Here is a 13,075-nt window from a genome sequence, read left to right as displayed (position 1 = left end):
TAGACATCTTTACGCACTCACTGCGAGCTCAGAAATGAGAAGAGCGACGTGATGCTAACTGGGGTTATACTAGAGACACTACCCAACACATCTGTGCAAAGCTTTATCGGATTTTCATAGTCGTTTCCATTTCGCGACCGATCGGAGCTTACTTTCTGAACGCCCCTCGTATATATCACTAGGGGAAAGAGAGATGCTGCCTACAGGAAAATTAAAGAGACCTTTGGAGAAAAGAGAACCACCTATATGAACATCGAGAGCTCATTTGGGAAACCACTGCTAAGCACAGAAGGGAAAGCAGAAAGGTGGAAGGAGTATATAGAGGATCTATACAAGGGAAATGTTCTTGAGGGCACTATTATGGAAATGGAAGAGGACACAGATGAAGATGAGATGGTAGATGTGATACTGAGTGAAGAATTTGACAGAGCACTGTAAGATCTAAGTCAAAACAAGGCTCCAGACGTAGACAACATTGGAAGAGCCAGCCATGACAAAACTCTTCCATCTGGTGAGCAATATATGTGAGACAGGCGAAATACCCTCAGACTTCAAGAATAACGTAACAGTTCCAATTCCAAAGAAAGCAGGTGCTGACAGGTGTGAAAATTACCGAACTCTGAGTTTAATAAGCCAGTAATACAAACACGAATTCGTTAGAGAAGAATGGAAAAACACGTAGTAGCCGACCTCGGGGAATATCAGTTTGGATTCCGGAAAAATGTAGGAACACCTGGGGCAATACTGACCCTACGATTTCTGAGAGAAGACAGGTTAAGAAAAGGCAAACGTGCGTTTATAGCATTTGTAGGCTTAGAGAAAGCTTTTGACGATGTTCACTGGGATACTCTCCAGGGGCAAATGCAGGGAGTGAAAGCCTATTTACAATTTGTACAGAAAGCAGAAGGGAGCTATAAAGAGTCGAGTGGCACGAGAAGGAAACATTGGTTAAGAAGGGAGTGAGACAGGGTTGTAGCCTACCCTGATGTTATTCAATCTGTATACTGAGCAAGCATTAAAGGGAACAAAAGAAAAATTTGGAGTAGGAATTAAAGTCCAGGGAGAAGAAATAAAAACTTTGAGGTTTACCGATGATATTGTAATTGCGTCAGAGGCAGCAAAGGTCTTGGAAGAGGATCTGAACGGAATGGACAGTGTCGTGAAAGGAGGATATAAGATGAACATCAACAAAAGCAAAACAAGGATAATGGAATGTAGTCGAATTAAATCATGTATTCTGAGGGAGTTAGATTAGGAAATGAGACACTTAAAGTAGTAAATGAGTTTTTATATTTGAGCAGCAAAATAACTGATGATGTTTGAAGTAGAGAGGACATAAAATGTAGACACAATGGCAAGAAAAGCATTTCGGAAGAAGATAAATTTGTTAATATCGAGTATAGATTTAAGTGTTATTAAGTCTTCTCTGAAAGTATTTGTATGGTATGAAGCCATGTACGGAAGCGGAACATGGACGATAAACAGTTTAGACAAGAAGAGAATTGAAGCTTTTGAAATGTGGCGCTATAAAAGAATGCTGAAGATTATATGGCTAGTTCACGTAACTAGTGACAAGATACTGAATAGAATTTGGGAGAAGAGAAATTTGTGGCATAACCTGACTTGAAGAAGGGATCAGATGGTAGGATGTATTCTGAGGCATCAAGGGATCACCAATTTAGTACTGGAGGGAAGCGCGTGGGGTAAAAGTCGAAGAGGGATACCAAGAGGTGAATTCAGTAAGCAGATTCAGAAGGATGTAGGCTGCAGTTGTTTCTCGAAGATGAAGAGGCTTGCACAGTATAGAATGGCATGAAGAGCTGAGTCGAACCAGTCTTTGGACTGAAGATCACAACATTTATTATGATAAACTACTGCACAACACAACATACTGACAGTGCTGCGGTCTTGAATTGAGAAAATACCGGCCGCAAGAAATACGGCGGTCACGGTATGGCATCGGCAGGACGACCTTTTGTACTGTCATGATCACAGCACTGGCGGGCGTGAACACTGCCCTTTAAATTGTAGGTCAATGCCTTCAAACACATCGACGGTGGAACTGTAAGTGGGCTGCTTCTGTGTTGGGAGCGCTGTGTAGCGCTTTACATTGAATCTCTGACTGCGCTTTCTTTGTAAGAGACTCTGTGGCTGGTCGGACTCGTTGTTAGAAGTTAATCGCCAGTACTGTTGGGCAGTTGGAAGTGAACAGCCAGCAGTGATGGATGTTAGATGTGAAAAGTTAACATTGATGGAGGGTAGGGTCTGAAGTGTTAGCGTATGCTAAAGATCCGTACATGTTCAACTTGGAAACTGAATATTATTCATGAATATATACCTTTGTACTAGATGTCAATGACGATTTATATTCATGTCTGAACTAGATGTCACATTATTAAGGTAAAAAAATACATTATTTGGTTGGCAAAAAAATCTTTCCTTTGCTAACCACATGCCTATTAGTAGTTAGTGGCTTTAGTAGTTAGAATCTTTTATTTAGCTGGCAGTATTGACGCTCGCTGTATTGCAGTAGTTCGCGAATGGAGATTTTTGTGAGGTAAGTGCTTAATGAAATGTATAGGTTATTGTTAGGATTTCTTTTTAATCAGGGCCATTCTTTTGAATTAATTATTTGAAGTCAGGATATCTTTTTTTGTGCAGTCAGATTGCGTGGCGCTAGGATATTGTGGGTCTCAGTCATTCAGCAATTTAAGCACAGCCACACTCATTTAAATAAAGAAGTTTCAAAACGTGCCCGTCACGGCTCTGTCGCGTCACTGATGTGTGTGAATCGGCCTTTAAACTTCACTTTTCAGCGTGGTTGTGATTCCTTGAATAACTACAAATTCTAATGACAGCTTCTTACTCGCTGCGGGCACAGTGAAGCGAACAAAAACAACGCAACTACTCTAAAAACTCGATAGAATCGCAGTCAGGCAGCCATATTGACATCACATATGGCACATTCATCGCATGCAATTCATCAGATTAATTTGAAATTCTGAGCGATCAGCGATCGATCGCTGCAGTCTGCAATTTGTCCATACACGTGCATCTACGGACAGACGCGGCGACGGATTGCTGCGACATATCACCAGTGTGTCGGGCCAAGGGACCTGCATACTCACCAATTTATTAGCGGACCGACTGACAAATCTTAAGTGTGTAGGCTTGTTGGCCGACCGAACATGGCGGACTACTAGGCGGATAGAAGTCTGATAACACAGTGTCTGGAGAAGTTTAAAGAGTACAGATGTTTGTGGGACACTTCGTGAAACAGGTATAACAATAGAGATGCATGAAATCAAACACTAGTTTCATTTTAAAGGAATCCATAATGGTTTCATGTGGCAGTGAAACACATCTAGTGTTACGAATAGAAGTCCATCGACGGTCTGTAATTCGGTTTTTAGGTTTTATTTCCTATACTTACTGCAAATGAAATCTAAAAACCGAAAGATAGGCAGATTAGATTTTAGATTTCATTTCAGATACCGTAACACGGGGTTACTTTTTTCTGTGAAAGCATCAAGCCTCCTGACCAAATTCAGCTTCTGTTCAGGGTATAATGTGCAGCACAATGGTTAAAAAAATTTAAAAAAAAGTACTTATGTTATCTCATTAAGCGCCCTCAATTTAGTACAAACGTATATCCCACTGAGATAACGTAGCAGAAACTTTTGTACTATTCACTCCCAACATAAACATTTTCTCTGATCTTCAAGAAGTAGCAAGATCAATTTCTGATAAATAAATACTTTCAACGTGTTTTAAGATTTTAAAGGATTTTTGTCACTTTACAACATGTATGAAAGTTCACCGAAAAAAATCATAGAAGCAACACAAAATACACTGAAGCGCCAAAGAAACTGGTATAGGCTTGAGTATTCAAATACAGAGATATGTAAACAGGCAGAATACAGCGCTGCGGTTGGCAACGCCTATGTTGAGACAAGTGCCTGACGCAGTTCTTAGATCGGTTACTGCTGCTACAATGGCAGGTACTCAAGGTTTAAGTAAGCTTGAATGTGGTAGGTGCTACAGTCGGCGTACGAGCGATAGGACACAGCATCTCTGAGGTAGCGATGAAGTGGGGATTTTCCCGTACGTCCATTTCACGAGAGCACCGTGAATATCAGGAATCCGGTAAAACTTCAAATCTGCGACATAGCTGCGGCTTGGAAAAGATCCTGCAAGAACGGGACCAGCGACGACTGAAAAGAATTTCCAACGTTACAGAAGTGCAACCCTTCCGCAAATTGGTGCAGATTTCAATGCTGGGCCATCAACAAGTGTCAGTGTGCGAACCATTCAACGAAATATCATCGATATGGGCTTTCGGAGCCGAAGGCCCACTCGTGTACCCTTGATGACTGCTCGATAGAAAGCTTTACGCCTCGTCTCGGTCCGTCAACACCGACGTTGGACTGTTGATGGCTGGAAACATGCTGCCTGGTAGGACGAGTCGCGTTTCAAATTGTATCGAGAGGATGGACGGGTACGAGGAGACAACCTCATGAATCCATGGACCCTGCTTGTCAGCTGGTGACTGTTCAAGTTGATAGAGACTCTGCATTGGTGTGGGGCGTTGCAGTTGGAGTGATATGGGAACCATGATACGTCTAGATTCGACTCTGACAGCTGACACGTATGTGAGCATCCTGTCTGATCACCTGTAGCCATTCGCGTCCGCCGGCCGGAGTGGCCGAGCGGTTCTAAGCGTTACAGTCTGGAACCGCGCGACCGCTACGGTCGCAGTTTCGAATCCTGCCTCGGGCATGGATGTGTGTGATGTCCTTAGGTCAGTTAGGTTTAAGTAGTTCTAAGTTCTAGGGGACTGATGACCTCAGAAGTTAAGTCCCATAGTGCTCAGAGCCAATGGAACCATTCGCGTCCATCCACTGCCCATTCCGACGAACTTGGACAATTCCAGCAGGATAATGCGACGCCCCACACATCCAGAATTGCTGCAGACAGACTCCAGGAACACATTTCTGAGTTTAAACACTTCCTCTGGCCACCAAACTCCCTAGACATGAACGTTATTGGGCACATCTGTGATTTCTTGCAACGTGCTGTTCAGAAGAGATCTCCCCCCCCCTTCCCCTCGTACTCTTGCGGATTTATGGACAGCCCTGCAGGATTCGTGGTGTCAATTCCCTGCAGTACTACTTCAGAGCCGCGCGGTCTGGGGTGTTTTGTCACGGTCCGCGCGGCTCCCCCCATCGGAGGTTCGGGTCTTCCCTCGGGCATGGGTGTGTGCGTTGTCCATAGCGTAAGTTAGTTTAAGTTAGATTAAGTAGAGTGTAAGCTTAGGGACCGATGACCTAAGCAGTTTGGTCCCATAAGATCTTACCACAAATTTTTACCTCTACTTCAGACATCAGTCGAGTCCACGCCACGTCTGTTGCGGCGCTTCTGCGTGCTCGCGGGGACCCTACACGGTATTAGCCAGGTGTAACAGTTTCTTTGGCTCTTCAGTGTAGATAGCAACTTTTATCATACAGTAAAAACAAAACTGCTGGTCTCTTCACCTTTCCTTCAAAAACATCAGTCTTTGACCATAGCTTACATTAGGTCCATTGCAACTTTAATAATTACTGTGAATAGATAGTGGTAACCAAATAAGAAACGAAAGTAGAAATATTAGATAGGCAGGTGGGCATTATCTTAGAATCTAAGAAAATTTTCACTTCTTGATGTCAACTGAAAGTATTTCCCTTCTAGAATTTTGTTTGGGTGGAGCCAGTTTGAAAATTATCTGTGAGGTTACGCCAAATTTCGTCTACTGCAACGGGTTACTTCCAGGAATTGCCATATTTTATCATACTTGAAATTTTGATGTCTTCTCCATCAATCAGTATGATACGCTCTAGATAATGTGACCCCACGTAGCCGGCCGGGGTGGCCGAGCGGTTCTACGCGCCACAGTCTGGAACCGCGAGACCGCTACGGTCACAGGTTCGAATCCTGCCTCGGGCATGGATGTGTGTGATGTCGTTAGGTTTACAGGTATAAGTAGTTCTAAGTTCTAGGGGACTGACGACCTCAGAAGTTAAAAGTCCCATAGTGCTCAGAGCCATTTTTGACCCCACGTAGTCAACAAGAATAATCTCGTATTTCTATGGCGAGATCAGCAATGGCTACAGAAGGGAAGTTGGGAGCAGGAACATTGTGACCCGATCCGTTTTCTTTGTCCTCTTGACCGTCACTCACGGCACAGAGTTCTTCCATCGCAGACAAATCATCTTCATTTTCTTCACAGATCATAGAAGATTCGCAACTTTCAGAGTCGCTACCATTCCTAGTTCGGTTTCCCTTTCTTCCTTGGAGATTCTTCTGGTTTTCTTTTTATGGCCTAACCGTGTAAGTGAGGACTTCGTGGGGAAACCCCTCAGGGGTAATACCTTGTCCTGGAGGAACATTTACTTTTCTGCCCCTCTTGTTAGGCACCCCCGCTGTGTCCTTCCTTGATAGTTTCCTTGAAAGATTGTCGCGTCGTAATTAAACTCTGTTTCGAAAGCCCTGTTAATTTGCTAAACGTGTAGTCGCGACACAGGCTTATTGTTGTAGACTCAAAATTGTGCGCATCGGAACGCATCCTCGGAGCAGGAAAGAACCGCACCATATTTCCATTCCATTACCCGGAGGAACGGAGCACGAAGTCTCATAACCTGAGGCACTTTTCAAAGGCACCGTCGCGGGGCAGTAAGTGTTCCCTTGTCGGTGGCGGCCTGCCTTCTCCGCTACAAGACGGAGCCGTAAAGCGCCCTTGTTGCAGTAACGGAGCGCCCATTGTACGCGCACACATTGGCTACGCACGTCTACGCAGGCGAGTCGCGTTCCGCCTAGACACCGGAGAAATGTGCTCCTCTGCAGCACACAGAGCCCTCACCCAGCGTGGCGCGCCACACCCCCTACTGAGAACAGGCGCAGCTCCTGACGCGGCGGGCAGCTTTGATGTCGCCGCGCCTACTACGCCGACCACAGCGCCGCTGTGTTTCAGTTATGCCGTGGAAGCTGATGAGATGGGGTTGTCATGTCACAAAGCAGAAAAGTCGGACCTGCGCGTTATACAGACTGTCCAGGTTAAACATACGAGGGTTGCCCAGAAAGTAATGCACCACATTTTTTTTCTGAGCCGAAAACAATGTTATGAATACGACACGTTACTTATGTGTCATTTGAAGTCTTGTGAGTGAGCGCGCCAAGTTTCTGTCACTTCCGAGGAATGGCATAGCTGCAGGACAGTTTCAAAGTGGCGTCTAAGGTGATGTACGTTATGAGCTACGTACCGTCATCGAATTTCTCACTGCAGAGAAACAAACTGTGGGGAATATTCACAAACGCTTGTGTAAAGTCTATGGAGCATCAGCTGTCGACAGAAGCACGGTTAGTCGCTGAGCACGGAGGGTGACGTTATCAGAAGGCGTTTAGATCTGTAGCGATCAGGGAGCCATCCATGGCTGTCACACGTGATATGTCGCAGCGAGCTGATGTTGTCATTCGCGAGGACAGACGCATTACGACTCGGCAGCTGGCGCTGCATCTGTCAATGATGAGGTGATTCACAAAGTGAAGCACTGGTTCCACCACGAGGACAAGGGCTGGTCCCAACAGGACATTAACGAACTTGTTCCGCGCTAGAGGAAGGCTATAGAACGGGATGGAGATCACGTGGAAAAATAGGGTGTGTAGATAAAACACCATAGCTTCATGTGCGTAATCCTCATTATGTTCAACACAGAATTGTTGACGAAAAACATGCCGTGCATTACTTTATGGGCAACCCTCGTATAATAGTATACACCATGGCGTACCCAGCGAGGGGCAGGGGTGGGGGGGTGGGGGGGAGCAGCTGCCCCCTCCTAGAAGATATTGGAACTCGTTTCGCGCAGATCCGGGAGTAATTTTTTTTCGTCTTCGGCACGTTACTGTCGGCATGGAAGTTTATAGAAATAATCAGTTTAGCGATAAGCAATCCGCTCTGCTATTCGCAGAGGAACGTCGCCAAGGAACAGCGTATTCACTTGTAGGCAGTAAGGGATCATGACTATGTGAAGTTTCTAACGAACAATCCACCATCCCAAAATGACAACGAATACTGGCGACGTTCGCTGGTAATACCATACATCGAATCATTCATGTCATCATTAAATATACGATTTTCACCAGAAAATACATCAGCTTTTGCTCTAAATAAGCTACATCCCTTGAACATGAGCAATTCTAGTGTAACAGAGTTCCTTAAAAGTGCAGAATTGTTTAAAACATTTTATGGATTGGATGATATTGCCGGAGAACTGGAACTATGGTACAATTAGTGAAGGAAAAAGAATATAACAGAAGCTAAATTAAAGGATATGGAAGTCGTTGACCTGTTTAACGGGACCAATATTTTTTCCCTAGCATGAAAAAAGCACTAAAAATTTTGAGCACTATTCCATGCACAACAGCAACTGTGGAACGATCCTTCAGCACACTTCGAAGAGTGAAGACGTGGCTCAGAAGTACTATGGGAGAAGAAAGCCTCACAGAATTGTGCCTGATGAGCATACACCGCAATTATGTAAAAGAAAACTGCGAGATGTTAGAGAAGAAAGTAACTGAGAAATTTGCAGCAAATTCTAGAAGATTATTACTGAATTAAAAAGTTGTGTTTTTAAACAAGTGCATTCTTAAATTTAAAATGTTTATTGAAAGCAGTTTTTCAATGGTTTACTGTTTTATTTAATAAGAAGTGCTGTATGTTATCTCGAGTCCTTGTTTCCTGAGACTTGTATGACGTGCCCCCCCCCCCCCCCCCCCCTAGTTCAGATGCTGGGTACGCCCTTGGTATACACTGAAGCGCTAAAGAAACTGGTATAGCCATGTATATTCAGATACGGAGATTTGTAAACAGGCAGAATACGGCGCTGCGGTCGGCAACGCCTATATAAGACAAGTGTGTGGTGCAGTTGTTAGATCCGTCGCGCTACAGTGGGAGGTTATCAAGATTTAACTGAGTCTGAACGTGGTGCTTTAATCGGCGCATGAGCGATGGGACACAGCATCTCCGAGGTAGTGATGAAGTGGGTATTTTCCCGCACGACCATTTCGCGAGTGTACCGCGAATATCAGGAAAGCGGTAAGACATCAAATCTGCTACATTGCTGCGGCCGGAAAAAGATCCTGGAAGAACGGGACCAACGACGACTAAAGAGAATCTTTCAACGTTACAGAAGTGCAACTCTTCCGCAAATTGGTGCAGATTTCAATGCTGGGCCATCAACAAGTGTCAGCATGCTAACCAGTCAACCAAACATCAAAGATATGGGCTTTTGGAACCGAAGGCCCACTCGTGTACTCTTGGTGACTGTGCCTTGCCTGGGCCCATCAAAACCAACAATGGACTGTTGATGACTGGAAACATGTTGCTTGGTAGAAAAGTCTCGTTTCAAATTGTATCGAGTGGATGGACGTGTACTGGTATGGAGACAACCTCATGAAATCATGAACCCGGCATGTCCCGGGAACTGTTCAAGCTGATAGAGGCTCTGTAAAACTACACACGAACAGGACTAATGCTCTTCCTGTCAGAGAAAATAGCAACTCTAACCATTTTTAAACTCTGAAACAGAGCAAGCTGGTGTCTTTCCGTCTCCACTTATTGTACCCCCACTCAAAATCATTTTCTTCCCAATTTTGAAGTTAGTTATAGGCTACACTTCGAGTATGAGCATTGTATACCTAAGTTTGCTGAAAACCTTTCTACACCGTGTTTCATACAAATTTATTACTGCTATAATAATTTATTATCCACTGACTGCAGAAGTATAGTTACTTTTACTGGAAACTCTATTAATACAAAATAATGAGTAATTGTACTTATCATAACGATGTGTAAGGATGAAGTTTCGCTGAGCTAGTCGGTCATATTAGACATGTTAACACCACTCATTGGAAAGCTAAGACTTCAGACTTCACAAAAACATGCTTTAATTTTCTTAAAACCAGTTAAAGGAAGACATAACTGCAATGAAGTCCGGAAACACCCTAAGCCACTGTTGTCTTATGTCAGTACGCCTATTATATTCCCAAGTGCAACACTACTCTTTTGTTGCTCTAATTTTTATGAACTTAGTGACTTCCTTCAGTAAGTGATTAAGCCATTAATTAAAACTTGCATACATTTGCGTGGGTGGTTATAAATCTGAAGACGGAGCCTGTACTCGCAAAGTGATACTGCTAACGCGGATGGACAAAATTGGCTCGGTGTTCTTTTGCATGCAGTGCCCATACACCCGATTTTTTAACCATCCCCATTGTATACAAATGTCACACGATGGTAGAGTGATCATTTCATCACATTTTCCATGCACTTGTTACAGTAATATGGCACTAAGATTGTAAATTTTAAACGGTGATAGAATTATCCATAATCTGTTCCAGTGCACAAAACCCTGCGGTTCGTCATAAATATACATTTTTAATTTAATTTTTCCACAGAACACGAACCAATAAAATAAACAAACCAAATATTATAATGATGTAAAGATATAGTGCCTTGCCTTAGAGATCATTGATTCTGTATTTGGAAAGGTGGTCGAGATGCGGTGCGATTATATTGAGGGCATGTAATACGGTGAGCGCCTGTCAGTGAAGTCTGGTATGAATTGTAACAGCGTTCCAATATTTTTTATCCAACCTAAGTAAATACGTATTTATGGTCCACAGTGTAAGTTAAAAAAAAATGGTTCAAATGGGTCTGAGCACTATTGGACTTAACATCTGAGGTCATCAGTCCCCTAGATCTTAGAACTACATAAACCTAACCAATCTAAGGACATCACACACATCCATGCCCGAGGCAGGATTCGAACCTGCGACCGTAGCGGTCGCATGGTTCCAGACTGTAGCGCCTAGAACCGCTCGGCCACAACGGCCGGCAGCGTAAGTCAGTGATGATCTCTGAGGCAATGTACTATATCTTCATATAGTTATAATTTTTGTTTTTTTATGTTATTGAGTCGTGTTCCGTGGAAAAAATTAAATTAAAAATGTATGTTTATGACGAGCCGCAGGGTTCTGAGCTCTGTAACAGATTGTAGATAATTCTATCACCGTTTAAAATTTACAATCTTAGTGTCATATTACTGTAACAAGTGTCTGTTATATGTTTTTCAACAAAATAAAGCCGGCCGTTGTGGTCGAGCGGTTCTAGACGCTACAGTCTGCAACCGCGCTACCGCTACGGTCGCAGGTTCGAATCCTGCCTCGGGCATGGATGTGTGTGATGTCCTTAGGTTAGTTAGGTTTAAGTAGTTCTAAGCTCTAGGGGACTGATGACCTCAGAAGTTAAGTCCCATACTGCTCAGAGCCATTTGAACCACTTTTGAACAAAATGAAACCACAACAAACAACTGGCGGCATCCAGCTAGAAAATATGTAACACAATATAATTGTTCCACATCAAGATAAGAGTGTAAACACATCAAGGATTAAATGAAATGAGTGACTGACGCAGATAATTGTTTCATTTGACCTTTTATTGCCATAAACAGTCACAGTTCCGTACAACACTCCAACATGGACGACGTAAGGCTAACAACAAAATGGTTCAAATGGCTCTGAGCACTATTGGACTTAACATCTGAAGTCATCAGTCCCCTAGAACTTAGAACTACTTAAATCTAACTAACCTAAGGACATCACACACATCCATGCCCGAGGCAAAATTCGAACCTGCGACCGTAGCAGCAGCGCGGTTTCTGACTGAAGCACCTAGAACCGCTCGGTCACAGCGGCCGGCGGTTAACAACTGGAACTGCAAAGGTGCCTGGGTGAGACACGTCTACAGATGCCGTCAATAGATGCACGACCGCAGTAAGTGGGCAGTTGACCGAAGCGAGCTCAATAAGCGGGATGGCAGGCTGCGAGTGGTGGCTGAGTGGGCCCCCTGTGGTGGGCTGGAGGGGCGCGATGCCCCCTCCCGTCCTGCGGAGTTGGCGCTCCGGACCCGTGGCCCGCTGGTCCGCCAAGTTGCCGGCAGCCGCCGCTACAGCTGCAGCCACGCCGCCGCAGACACCGCAGAGCGCACAGTGAGTACCGGCGCCACGGAGTTCGGACGCGCAGAGCGAGAATTCTGTCCGCAGCATCTCCTGCAGCTCAAGTCACGTGATTTTGGGACGGTGCATTATGTCCCGTACAGCACTTAGCGTATTTTCAGTGCCATTACTTCACTGCTACAGATAGATCATCCTCAGAAGTACCGTGAAACTTTGTATACACGTTTTACAAACATCTTAAGAATTTGATACCAGGAACTGAGGTTGACTTAAAAATGTGAAGAGCAATAGTATTGTGCTTTTTCGCTACAGATTCCACTTTAATTGTGTGTTTTCGGTAACGGCATAAGAATTGACAGCCAACAATATTTTCTTACGTTTTATTTTGCACTTATTCCCATTGTTGTACCTCCGTTATAATTAATTAGGTTACAATGAAACTGGCCGCCGGGTTGGCCGTGCGGTCTAACGCACGGCTTTCCGGGTGGGAAGGAGCGCCTGGTCCCCGGCACGAATCCGCCCGGCGGCTTTGTGTCGAGGTCCGGTGAACCGGCCAGTCTGTGGTTTTTAGGCGGTTTTCCATCTGCCTCGGCGAATGTGGTCTGGTTCCCCTTATTCCGCCTCAGGTACACTATGTCGGCGATTACTGCGCAAACAAGTTCTCCACGTATGCATACACCACCATTACTCTACCACGCAAACATAGCGGTTACACTCGTCTGGTGTAAGACGTCCACCGGGGGCCCAACCGCACAATAACCCTGGGTTCGGTGTGGAGCGGCGGAGGGGTGAAGTGGACTGCGGTATTCGTTGTGGGGTTGTGGACCTTTGCGGCTGCGACGGGGACGGAGCCTCTCCTGCGTGTCTATTATTATTTTCATTTATTTTTTTATCGTTCTGCTTTTTATAGTCAAGTAAAATACCTATAATAGTTTTTCGCCATCTCATCAGAAAAGTAAAACCGTATACTATGCACCAAAAAAAAAAAAAAAATGCAAGATCAGTGCTCGAATTCTGAAGTAATAAAA

General features: G+C 44.4%; 1 protein-coding gene across 1 annotated transcript in view; it reads left to right on the top strand.

Annotated features, from left to right (window-relative positions):
* Positions 1 to 12,005: 12,005 nt before the first annotated feature.
* The window catches only part of LOC126198820 (probable cytochrome P450 301a1, mitochondrial), a 284,658-nt gene continuing 283,588 nt past the window's right edge, over positions 12,006 to 13,075 (top strand). Inside the window, exon 1 of the mRNA XM_049935391.1 lies at positions 12,006 to 12,080. The gene's annotated coding sequence lies outside the window, so the exon portion shown is untranslated. The remainder of the gene's footprint in view (positions 12,081 to 13,075) is intronic.

Source organism: Schistocerca nitens, chromosome 8 (assembly GCF_023898315.1).
Source record: "Schistocerca nitens isolate TAMUIC-IGC-003100 chromosome 8, iqSchNite1.1, whole genome shotgun sequence".
Lineage (NCBI taxonomy): Eukaryota > Metazoa > Arthropoda > Insecta > Orthoptera > Acrididae > Schistocerca > Schistocerca nitens.
The sequence above is the reverse complement of the archived record's forward strand: the minus strand, read 5'-3'. Positions and strand labels throughout refer to the sequence as shown.